A 12,993-nucleotide genomic window follows, 5' to 3' on the forward strand; every position below is an offset into this window, starting at 1 on the left:
GCTTCTCCTAAAAATGGGAAGGCAAAAAGATGCAAAAGAGGGGGCAGCTGGGTGGTTCAGCGGATTGAGAGCCAGGCCTAGAGATGGGAGGTCTGAGTTTCAAATCTGGCCTCAGACACTTCCCAGCTGTGTGACCCTGGTCAAGTCACTTAACTGCTATTGCCTAGCCCTTACCGCTCTTCTGCCTTGGAGCCAATACACAGTATTGACTCCAAGATGGAAGGTAAGGGTTTAAAAATAAAAATAAAAATAAAGATAATAAGAAAAAAGAAGCAAAGTATAAAAAGGACGGGCCAAAGACTTGAAGTCGAACCCGATCTCGTGGTTCCTTAGGAACAGCTCAGGAGCCCAGCCCCTCTATGCCCCCAGCAACCCCTAGCTCTCCCAGCAACCCAGGTCGTTGCCCTCATTAGCAGCCTTTAACAGCCTAACACTTTCTTACAGTTTGACATTTGAAATCCAGCCTCGGTGCCAAGTTCAAATCAGCGCTCTGGGCTGTTTGTGCCACCGCAGATAATTAAACTGAAATTAAAAAGTCATTGGAGCTCCCGCATCCAGCTGGATCCATCTCATATCGGGGTGGGCTGCGTGGGGGAAGTATGAGGAGGGAGGGAGAGGAAGGAAGGCAAGAAGCTTATGGACCAGGGGGCTGGAAACTGCCCTCTACACTCGGCCAGCCAGACTCCCAGTGACCACAGCGCAGGGATATCACAGGCAAGAACCAGCCAGAACTTTTTTGAGGTTGTTCAGGTACTTGGCAGCGGACACGGGAATTTAGGGGAGTGAACAGGGAGTGAGGGCCAGGAGAGGACCATCACTTTCAAGGCATGGGCCCTTAGTTTCTATATCACCTCACTTTAAACCCTGGGACTTAACCTGGGCTCCATGAACTGTTTCTACTTTGAGAACTGCCTTTAAGTAACAGGAAAGGAAGGGAGGGCATAAGCATTTATATAGAACCTATGATGAGCCTGTGCCTGGCATCGTGTGAGGCACTATACAAATCTTGTCTCCTTTGATCTTGCAAGGGAGGTGCTGGTATTGTACCATTTTACAGTTGAGGAAAATGAAGCTAACAGGATTAAGTGACTTTCCTAGGGTCACACAGCTAGTAAGCTTCACAGGTTGGATTTAATAATAATAACAATAACAACAGTAATAGCCATATTATTGTTATAAATAGCTAGCAAATATAAGTGCCAGGAATTGTACTGAACCCTTTACAAATAGGATTTCATGCCATCCTTAAAACAATTAAATAAAGACAGGAGGTTAAGAAAGCAAGATAAGAAGCTTTAGAATCATCCAAGACTCCTCAGTCTCCCTGCTACCTCCCCTGACCCATACATTTTTTTTAAATTTAAATTTATTTATTTGTTTGTTACATTAAAGTACTCAGGTAACCCCCTTCCCCCCCCTACCCCATCAGAGAAGGCATAATCTGACCAAAAAATATATGTATATATAAAACAACATCTTGCTTATTTCTATTTATCAGTTCTTTCTCTGGAGATGGACATATGTAAGTCATTCTTCAAAAAATATTTCTGTTGGACATAATGTTCTCTTGGTTCTACTTGTTTCACTCTCCATAATTACATGTTGGTCTTTCCATTTTTTAAAATGAATCTGCTCGTTGTTCTTACCTAGCACATCTTCAGATGCCAAGATTTGCCCATTCTCTCTCCACCACCTAGCTTCCATCTGTCCCTTTTCTCTCCTCAGAGAGCCTATAATTCAGGGTCTCATCATTTCTCTCCTAGATTATTGCAATAGCCTCTTAATTATTCTGCTGCTTCTGGTCTCTCTCCCGTCCAGTCCATTTTCTAGCTGACAAATTAATATCACTAACACACAGGTCTGACCGTGTGTCTCTTCTGCTCAAGAAGTTCCAGCAATTTCCCCCTTGCCTCTTAGACAAAATGCAAACTCCTCTTTGGGGCACTTAATGCTCTCTACAATAGCCTATTATTATATATAATTATTATATATAATATATTATTATATATTATTATAAATAATAGACTTATTATTTATTACTTTCCTTTATACCCTCCATATACTGCAGACAAACTTGCAGTCCTCCTTTCTGTTCAACATCATCAAACATTCCATCTCCTGACTCAATGCTTTTGTCCAAGCTGTCCTCTCTGCCTAAAATGCAGTCTCTCTTTACTTCTACCTTGCAGAACTCTTTGCTTACTTTAGAGCTTAACTCAAGTGCTACTCCACACATATATGTGTGTATGTTTATTTATATTTTTATATGTATATAGTTATAAATCTTTACCTTCTGTCTTAGAATCTATATCAATTCTAAGGCAGAAGAGTGACAAGGGCTAGACAATCAGGGTTAAGTGACTTGCCCAGGGTCACACAGTTAAGGCAATGTATAAGGCTAGATATGAACTGAGGTCTTCGCAATTCTAGACCTGGCCTTCTATCCACTTTGATACCTAGAAGCCTCTGGCATGGTTTATATTTTATCTTTACTTAACTGTACACATGTAAACTCTTAGACCTTAGCTTGGACGCTTAACTTTCATTTCTGGTTTTGTATCATTAGTGTCTATCACAGAGCAAGCCTGGCACAAAAGCAGGTGCTTAATATGTGCTCACTGGAATAACAAATGAACGTATGAATGAATGATGTTATACTGAAAGGCTAGACTAGAGATGGGGAAATAAGCAAAGAGGAAGTTTAGGGGACCATTATGTATTATGATCTTCATCTTTTCTTCCGTCTTTGCAAAGGCCAAGAAAACTGGGATTAAAACCTTTGTCTCTTGATTTGGAATCCAGGACTTTTCCCACTGCTCCCTGCTCTAATTTATATGTTTTTCAGGAGCATACCTGTTGTGTGCATCTGCAACCACACCTGCTTCATTCCTGCTGTTGTGAATGAGGTCATGACTAAATGCACTGTGAGCTCCCAAGTGACAGATTTCACACACACACACACACACACACACACACACACACACACACACCTTCTTCTCTATGAGATAAAATACAAACTCCTTAGCCAAGAATTGAAAGTCATCCACAGTTTCCTGCAGACAGGTGCACAGATAGCATCATGTGTAATGGAAAGACAGCTGAATCTGTGCTTAAAGAACCCAAGTTCAAATCCTTTCTCTTTTCCTCACTAGCTAAAGGCAGTCACTGAATCTCCCTGGGCCTCAGTCTCCTCATCTGTAAAATGAGAGGATTGGACTAAATGATTTCAAGATCCCATACAATTCCAAATCCCAAGGCTTCCCCCCTCCCTTTGCTAGTCTTACTTCTTTCTACATTCCAACGTAGTCAAAATGACCAAAGGTATGAGTTAAACAAATAGCTAGGTCCTGAGTAGTGGGAGTAATGAATCTCCTCAAGTGGTCACATTATTTGAATTCTCATGGCATATTTCTACTCACCTAGAACAGAAGAAGAAAGAGGAGGAGGGGAAAAAGAAAGAAAGAAAGAAAGAAAGAAAGAAAGAAAGAAAGAAAGAAAGAAAGAAAGAAAGAAAGAAAGAAAGAAAGAAAGAAAGAAAGAAAGAAAGAAAGAAAGAAAGAAAGAAAGAAAGAAAGAAAGAAAGAAAAGAAAGAAAGAAAGAAAGAAAGAAAGAAAGAAGGAAGGAAGGAAGGAAGGAAGGAAGGAAGGAAGGAAGGAAGGAAGGAAGAGAAAAAAGGAAGGAAGGAAGAGAAAAAAGGAAGAAAAAGAAAGACAAACAAAGAAGATTATGCTAAGTAATTGCTTTTAAATTGTCTTATTTGACCCTTACAACAACTCTGGGTGGTAGGACTATTATAATCCCTATTTTATCATACTTTATATAATTATAACTTCAAATCATATGAATTTGAATACATGTGATCACTCCAGGGAATTCAGTATTCACATAGGAACTGGCCATTCTCTGCCTGAAACACTCCCTCCTTGATTCCACTTTTTGAAATACCTCTTTTCTTTCAAGGGTCAGTTTAGATACCACCTCCTCCAGGGAGCATTTTGAGAGACAATATAGTATAGTGGATACAGCACTTGATTTGGAGTTGATTGAAACCCTCCCCCCCCCAAATACTAACAAACTAAGTGATCCTGAGCAAGTCACCAAATATCTCTGAACCTCAGTTTCCTCATCTGTACAATGGAGAGGATATAAATAGCACCTATTCCACATCGTTTTGTGAGGATCTGATGTATATGAAATGTTTGGAAAACTTTAATATGTTATATAAATGTCAGCTATTATTATTAATTATTATTTGCTGATTTCTCCCCCACCTCAGCCGAAAGTGTCCTCTCTCTCTCCTCAAACTGTGCTAGAGTACTTTGTTTCAATCTGTCCTTTGCTCCAGTCTCCTCTGAAACATAATTATGGTGGGTAGCCATGTATCTTCTTTTAAACTGAACTGCTCCCTGAGAGCTAAAAACTATGGATTTTTTTTCCTAGCTTTATAGCCCCAGCACCTAACATCATGTCTTCTACATAGGAAATGCTCAATAAATATTTGTTGAATTAACTGAATTGGGTTGAATTGAATTGAATTAATCCTTCAGTTTCACTCTCAGGGCCCTAGTTCACTCACCTGCTTGTACTACAGACTGCCCAGAATCACAACTGGGTTTGTCAATATTACTTAATCAACCACCAAAAAAGATTTCTGCAATCCCTCTGGCTTACCAAGAGCTCACCTGAAAGAAGCAACAAATCTGCTTTCCATCTCCAGTGAGAAAAGATAAAAGGAATGAAACAGGTTCAAAGGACAATGATAAAGACTTGGATTAGAAACAGTAAAGAACTTGACAACAGGATGGTCAGTCAGACAGTTAATGAGACAACAAGATCACAGGATCACCAGGTCATTGATTTAAAGCTAGAAGGAATAAGAAAGATCATCTAGTTCAATTCTCCTATTTCATAGATGAGGAGAATGAGGCCTAAAGAAGAAAAGGATCCAAAGTCAGAATTCAAACCCAGGTCCTTTGACTCCAAATCCAGATAGAATCTTTGTCCCCAGAGATATTCCAGAATGAGACAAACATTCATCACTTTTGAATGGTTTAAAGGAATGGTCTTGGTTAGAGACTGGGTCTGTAGAACCTGGTAGCTTTTTTTTTTTGTAAAGAAAGATAATTACTGTAAAGGTGAGATGTTTCCAAGTATTTCATTTCTTTTGTCCCAGAAGCAAGAAACAGCATAAAGAAAAATGAGCTTGAAATCAGGAAACCTAAGTCTGAAGTCAGGCACTAAACAGCATGACCTTGGACAACTCATCAGTAAAATGTGAATGATACTTATATTATCTACCTTGGGATTTTTTTGGGGGGGGGGGGGGAGAATGCTCTGTAACCTTTTAAGCACTATAAACATATAAATTATCATTATACAAATTACAAAAATCTGGGAGGACTGAGGCGGCTCAGTGGATAGAGAGCCAAGCCTGGAGAAGTGAGATTCTGGGTTCAAATTTGACCTCAGATACTTCCTAGTTGTGTGATCTCGGGCAAGTCACTTAATCCTCTTTGCCTAGCCATTACCTCTCTTATGCCTTAGAACCAATATATAGTATTGACTCTAAGATGGAAAGTAAGAGTTTTTTTTTTAAATTGCAAAATCTATCACTGAGTAGGAAATTCAAGGTCGTTTGTCTAAAATTCAAATTCTATATAGTTAGTAACCACACTACTTTCTACCTATTTTTTACTTCTACCCTCTACACACCCTTCATGCCAGTCTAAGTAATATACTCTACATACCTCAAGTGTATCATGTGCTCTCCCCTTTCCCTACCTTTGCTCACGACATTCCTTAAACACATAATGTCCTCTCTCTCATCTTGGCATTTTGAATTCCTCAGCAATCATTTGTAGACCAGCTTCAAAGTCACCGCTAGGGAGCCTTCTCTAATCCCTGTTGTTGTTTGTCTTTCCTTTTGAAAAGGATTGGTGACAACATGGAGTAATGTCTTGATGTGAACGTGAATTGGATTTAAGTGAGGCAGAGAAGCACAAAGTCATCAGCCTCACTCTTTCTTACAGAGTCATCAACGTCTGGTGGCAAGACAAAAATCAGGATGAGAGGCAATAGCCTTGGATGTAATGGATGACCTTGGCATTTTTCATGTCTGTCCAAGCTCTAGGCATCCCACAGCACCTGCTTCAGGCACCTTCTTGGCCATCAGTACAAATTGTTCTCATTTGTCCATTCCAACAGAGGAAGTCTTCCCATGCTTTGGGTAGACATCTCTCTAACTTACTAATGGGCATGAAACCTGCCAGTTACCCTCAACCTGGTTTAACCCATCTGCCCAGGCAGTTTTGCCAGAATGTACTTGCTATGTATGGCACATCTTCTTGGAGCCACAGGTGAGAATTGTGTGATAGGTCATCCCCAAAGCTGGATAAACAGTCCTGGAAATGGCCCAGCAAGCACTCAAAGGAGAGGTGCGAGTCCTCCTCACATACCCTATGCACCCCTTTAATCTCCGTAAGTATTGAATGATTCCCTCTCAGATCTCAAGTAGTATTTTGGTTATGCTTCCTTATATATTGACCATATATGACTATATATTGTAGTTATATGTGCTTGGATTTTGTCTTCTTCCTATGTTATAAGCTCCACAAAGTCAGGAGTCTTGTCTTATCTAAACTCCATATCATTCCAGTAACCAACAAAGCACTCTATACCCTTAAAAAAAGATTTGTTTACCAAAAAGTTACTCGAAATAATCAACAACTTTAGCAAAATTGCAGGATACAAAATAAACCCTCATAAGTCATCAGCATTCCTATATATTTCCAACACAGCTCAGCAGCAAGAAATAGAGAGAGAAATTCCATTTAAAATCATCCTAGACAATATAAAATACATAGGAATCTATCTGCCGAGACAAACACAGGAACTATATGAACACAACTATGAAACACTTTCCACACAGCTAAAACTAGATCTAAACAATTGGAAAAACATTGATTGCTCATGGGTAGGACGAGCTAACATAATAAAAATGACAATCCTACCCAAATTAATTTACTTATTTAGTGCCATACCCATTGAACTACCAAAAAACTTCTTTACTGAATTAGAAAAAACCATAACTAAGTTCATTTGGAAGAACAAAGGATCAAGGATATCCAGGGAAATCATGAAAAAAATGCAAAGGAAGGAGGACTTGCAGTCCCAGATCTCAAACTATACTATAAAGCGGTGGTTATCAAAACAATTTGGTACTGGCTAAGAGACAGAAAGGAGGATCAGTGGAATAGACTTGGCGTAAATGATCTCAGCAAGACAGTTTATGACAAACCCAAAGACCCCAGTTTTGGGGACAAAAATCCATTATTTGATAAAAACTGCTGGGAAATTGGAAGACAGTGTGGGAGAGATTAGGTTTGGATCAACACCTCACACCCTACACCAAGATAAATTCAGAATGGGTGAATGACTTGAACATAAAGAAGGAAACTATAAGTAAATTAGATGAGCACAGAATAGTATACATGTCAGACCTTTGGGAAGGGAAAGATTTTAAAACCAAGCAAAACTTAGAAAGAGTCACAAAATGTAAAATAAATAATTTTGACTACATCAAATTAAAAAGTTTTTGTACAAACAAAACCAATGTAACTAAAATCAGAAGGGTAGCAACAAATTGGGAAATAATCTTCATAAAAACCTCTGACAAAGGTTTAATTACTCAAATTTACAAAGAGCTAAATCAATTGTACAAAAAATCAAGCCATTCTCCAATTGATAAATGGGCAAGGGACATGAACAGGCAGTTCTCAACCAAAGAAATCAAAACTATTAATAAGCACATGAAAAAGTGTTCTACATCTCTTATAATCAGAGAGATGCAAATAAAAACAACTCTGAAGTATCACCTCACACTTAGCAGATTGGCTAACATGACAGCTATGGAAAGTAATGAATGCTGGAGGGGATGTGGCAAAGTGGGGACACTAATTCATTGCTGGTGGAGTTGTGAATTGATCCAACTATTCTGGAGGGCAATTTGGAACTATGCCCAAAGGATGATAAAAGAGTGTCTGCCCTTTGATCCAGCCATAGCACTGCTGGGTTTGTACCCCAAAGAGATAATAAGGAAAAAGACTTGTACAAGAATATTCATAGCTGCACTCTTTGTGGTGGCCAAAAATTGGAAAATGAGGGGATGCCCTTCAATTGGGTAATGGCTGAACAAATTGTGGTATCTGATGGTGATGGAATACTATTATGCTAAAAGGAATAATAAAGTGGAGGAATTCCATGGAGACTGGAACAACCTCCAGGAAGTGATGCAGAGTGAGAGGAGCAGAACCAGGAGAACATTGTACCCAGAGACTGATACATTGTGGTACAATCGAAGGTAATGGACTTCTCCATTAGTGGCGATGCAATGTCCCTGAACAATCTGCAGGGATCTAAAAAACACTATCCACAAGCAGAGGATAAACTGTGGGAGTAAAAACACCGATGAAAAGCAACTGCTTGAATACAGGGGTGGAGGGGATGTGACTGAGGAGAGACTCTAAATGAACACTCTAATGCAAATACCAACAACATGGAAATGGATTTGAATCAAGAACACATGTGATACCCAATGGAATCACGCATGGGCTATGGGAGAGGTGGTGGGAAGGGGGAGGGAAGAAAAGAAAATGATCTTTGTTTCCAATGAATAGTGTTTGGAAATGACCAAATAAAAATTTTAAAAAAAGATTTGTTTAATGGGTAAATGAATGAATACCTGAATGAAGCTATCTATTACATTGAAAAGAGTAGGGATTTGGAATTGATTGGTTACTTACAACCTGTGTAACCTCCAACAAGACTTTTAATCTTTCCCTTGTTAGATGTTAAACTCCCTGAGGGCAGGAAAAGTCTTTTGTCTAGTGTCTGCCATAAAGTAGGTGTTTAATAAATATTTATTAAATTGAATCAAATTGATCTCTACAGGCTCCATTGTTCCTGCCTGTACAATAAAGTTTTTCATAAGATGATCTCTGGGTTTCCTTCTAGCTCTAATTCAATAATCCTGTGAAATTTAGTGATTCCTCCTAGATACTAAGCATTCAGCAGTAGAGGTGGAGAGAATGGGAGCAACTATCTCAAGACCTCCTAGTAATTCATGAATTCAGCAAGTGAGAGAGGAAAAGGTGATTCTTTGGCTGGTACAAATAATTGAAAATGCAGTCTGATTTGTAAGTGCCCTCACTTCCTGACTAAGGTGAAGCAGGGGTCCTCCCTACCTTATGTGCATTCTTCAGGTCACATCCCCCCTTTCTTGTCTATGATGTATATGTAAATTAATTATTACCTACAGAAAAGGGTTAGAGAGGAATCCCATACAATTCAGACCCCCAAACACCCCTAGGAATAATTCTGCTATTCACCTTTAAGGAGTAGAGGTATACCTGTCAAATCTATCCCTTCCTCTTCTAACCTCTTTCAGAATCTATTACCCTGTCCAAACAAATCTTCCCTCTTATGGACATAACCCCTATTTTTAGCCAGGCAATCCAACTCAGACAGATTAGAAGTGGCATCTCCATGTAATTATAGGTGTGTCAACTTTGGGAAGGCAGCTGCTTGGACAGCCTTGGCTGTGAAATATGCCCTGGGTAGTCAACACCCCAAACTGTCACAGCTTGAGCCTTGTTGCCTGGCAGCCCAGACTTATGCCCATCTGCTAGGATGGCATCATGCCTGCCCACCAGTGACTGGAGCCTCTGCCCTCAACCCCATAGCACAGCTGCGTTTGCTCAATCCTGGAATGCCCTTCCCCAAATTAGGCACCCCACTCCACCCCTATTCCTTTGATCCACCTGTCAACCTCTTACCATTCCTTCAAGGCAAGATTAAATGTTATCAACATGAAGTATCCTCTGATTTCCCCATCTGTGAGTCATCTTTCCCAAGTCACAGAACCTCAGAGCTGGAGGGGACACTGGAGGTCATCTAGTCTGTTTCCTATGTCACAAACCAACTCCTGCATATTCACAGATAGTGCTGTTGTTGTGACCCATATTAAAACTGAAGCTTTGGACTACTCGCACATGCTAGGCACTGCCTTTTTCCATGCAGGGGCTAGAGGGGGCTCAGAAATTCAACTATGTGGAAAATTTTAAGGGCATACTCATCATTGCTTCTCAATACTGCTATTACTACATGAGGAAGGAACTAGATTGCCAAATATAGCCTTGTTTTCTTCCTCTATAGAGCCAAGGTGAGCCAGCTTCTATTCTTGCTTTAGCAATTCAATTCAACAAACATTTTTCATCACCAGTAATAGTCAAAGCCCTATCCTGAGAGCACAGAGGCAAACTACAGAGAACCTTTGCCCCCACATCCCCACTTCCCCCCTAAAAAATTTACTTTTGCTGGAAAGATGCAACACATACACAGAAAGTAAATCCCAGGTAGTTCAAAGAAGGAGAAGAGAGTATTAACAACTGGGGAGATCAGGGAAGACTTCACAGAGGAGGCAGCCTCTGAGTTGAACTGTGAAAGAAAATGCAATTCAAAGAGCAGGGCAGCTAAGAAGGAGTGCACTTCAGGCATGAGAGACAGCTCACGTAAATACATCAAGACACACAACATGCTGAATTTGGAAGATGATTACTAATCCAGTTTGACTAGAAGGTAGATAGAGTATGTGAAGGGAGAATAAAGTGAAATTAGACTAGAAAACCAAATATTTCCATTATGCTAAGGACTGATAAGAAATTAGATTATAATTCCTTGGGTGCCAAAGGAGACTTACCCCTGTTAAGTAGAGACACAAAAAATGTTGTATCCCTTGATTCATTTCTTTGTCTTACGTTCTCAACAGAGAATAGTGTCATTAAAGGCCAGAGAGAGGAGAGGTAGTCAGTGGTCAGATTCTGCAGAGAAGTCAAGAAGGGCAAAGATCAAGAAAAGGACATTAGATTTGGTTATTAGGATATCATTGATAACTTCGACTAGAACCATTTCAATCGAATGATAGAATTGGAAGTCAAAATATAAAGGATCTCAAACAAAATTAGAGAAGTGGAAGCCCTGAGCGTTGATGGTTTTCATAAGGACTTTAGCTAGGAGATATGTAGGTTAATAGTAAATTTTTCTAGGAGTTTAGTAATGAAGAAATATAGGATCTTAACCTCAGGGTATAGCAGGATGAGGCAAAGTTTCTTAAGATTGCCTGAGACCTGACCACGTTTATAGACATCAGAAGGAAATGAACCACTAGATATGAAGAGATGGACTTGAGAGGAGAACGAGGGAGTGATCAATGGGGCAAACTTCTGGAGGAAGTAGAAAGGGACAGGATCTAAAATACTGGGCCAAGGCCTTAGGAAGAAGAGGGATCCACTCTTCCTCAGAGACTAGAAGAAAGAAGGAAAGAGTGAGCGAAGATGATAGAAGGGCTTGGGAGTCCTGAGTAGGGCAAAGGAGGGAGTTCACAGGAATAATCTCAATTTTCTTAAGAGTGGGAAGAGGAACATTTACTGATGGACAGAGACGAGGGTAGAACCTTGGAGACATCACCAGGGCTCCAACCTCCCCAATAGCCAATAGTTCTCTCTCTCTCCCTAACAGACTTTCTGAATGTTTCTTCAGTTGAACATAGAAGGGATGTTGTTATCAAATTTGTCTTCATTGCTTCCTACAGGTGGATTCTCAACTGTCATTCTTACTACTTACTATACTCTCTGTGTGTAATCTTCACAATACTCTTTATGTCAATTGAATCCTCTGGACTTCCTTTTTCTTTTCCTGAATAAACTCACCAACTCCCACACTAGGGGGCTCATAACTATTTCAGTGTCATCTCTAAGGCCAGCAAAAGAATAGAGTTTGAGGGACAGCAGTGGGTAGAATGCTAGGCCTGAAGACAGGAAGACTCATCTTCCTAAATTCAAATCTGGTCTCAGACACTTAGCAGCTATGTGATCTTGGACAAGTCTTTTAACCCTACTTGCCTTTAAAAAGAAATATGTTTACATATATACACATTCATATATATGTATATATAATCCACATATATGCATACACAAAACACACATATATGAATACATATATTATAGATACATACATCTCCATAAAAATATAAATACATTTCCAAACATCTATACAGATAGAGAGAGAGAGAAAGTGAGAGAAAGAGAAAAGGTGAGAGAGAGAGATAGGTAGATAGGTAGACAGACAGACAGACAGACAGACAGACAGACAGACAGACAGATAGATAGATAGATAGATAGACAGAAAGACAGGTAGATAGATAGATGGATAGATAGATAGACAGAAAGACAGATAGGTAGATAGATGGATAGATAGATAGATAGATAGATAGATAGATAGATAGATAGATAGATAGATAGATAGACAGAAAGACAGATAGGTAGATGGATGGATAGATAGATAGATAGATAGATAGATAGATAGATAGATAGATAGATAGATAGATAGATGGATAGATAGATAGACAGAAAGACAGATAGGTAGATAGATGGATAGATAGATAGATAGATAGATAGATAGATAGATAGATAGATAGATAGATAGATAGACAGAAAGACAGATAGGTAGATGGATGGATAGATAGATAGATAGATAGATAGATAGATAGATAGATAGATAGATAGATAGATAGATAGATAGATAGATTTAGAGCTGAAAGGGACCCTACAAGTCATTTAGCCCAGGATTCTCAGTTTATAAATGAGAAATATAATAGGTAGAAAGACCAAGAAACTTAGCTGAGGTCACATAACTAGCAAGTGGCAGAGTCAGGATCCAAACCCAGGTCTGATCCCAAATTTAGTGTGTATCACAATGAGTCATGTTCCATTTGCCCATTTCCTTCGTACTTTCTCAGGTAGCTAAAGGAGAAATAACTCTACAGTATCTCCAGAAACAGGCTATCTGACCTCTCTTTGAAGACCCCAAGGCATCCTATGAGCTTTCCCTCCTCTGAGCATCCACAGTATCCTGATCTGTACTCAGACCAATAAATC

Source organism: Monodelphis domestica, chromosome 1, assembly GCF_027887165.1.
Source record: "Monodelphis domestica isolate mMonDom1 chromosome 1, mMonDom1.pri, whole genome shotgun sequence".
NCBI classification, from domain to species: domain Eukaryota; kingdom Metazoa; phylum Chordata; class Mammalia; order Didelphimorphia; family Didelphidae; genus Monodelphis; species Monodelphis domestica.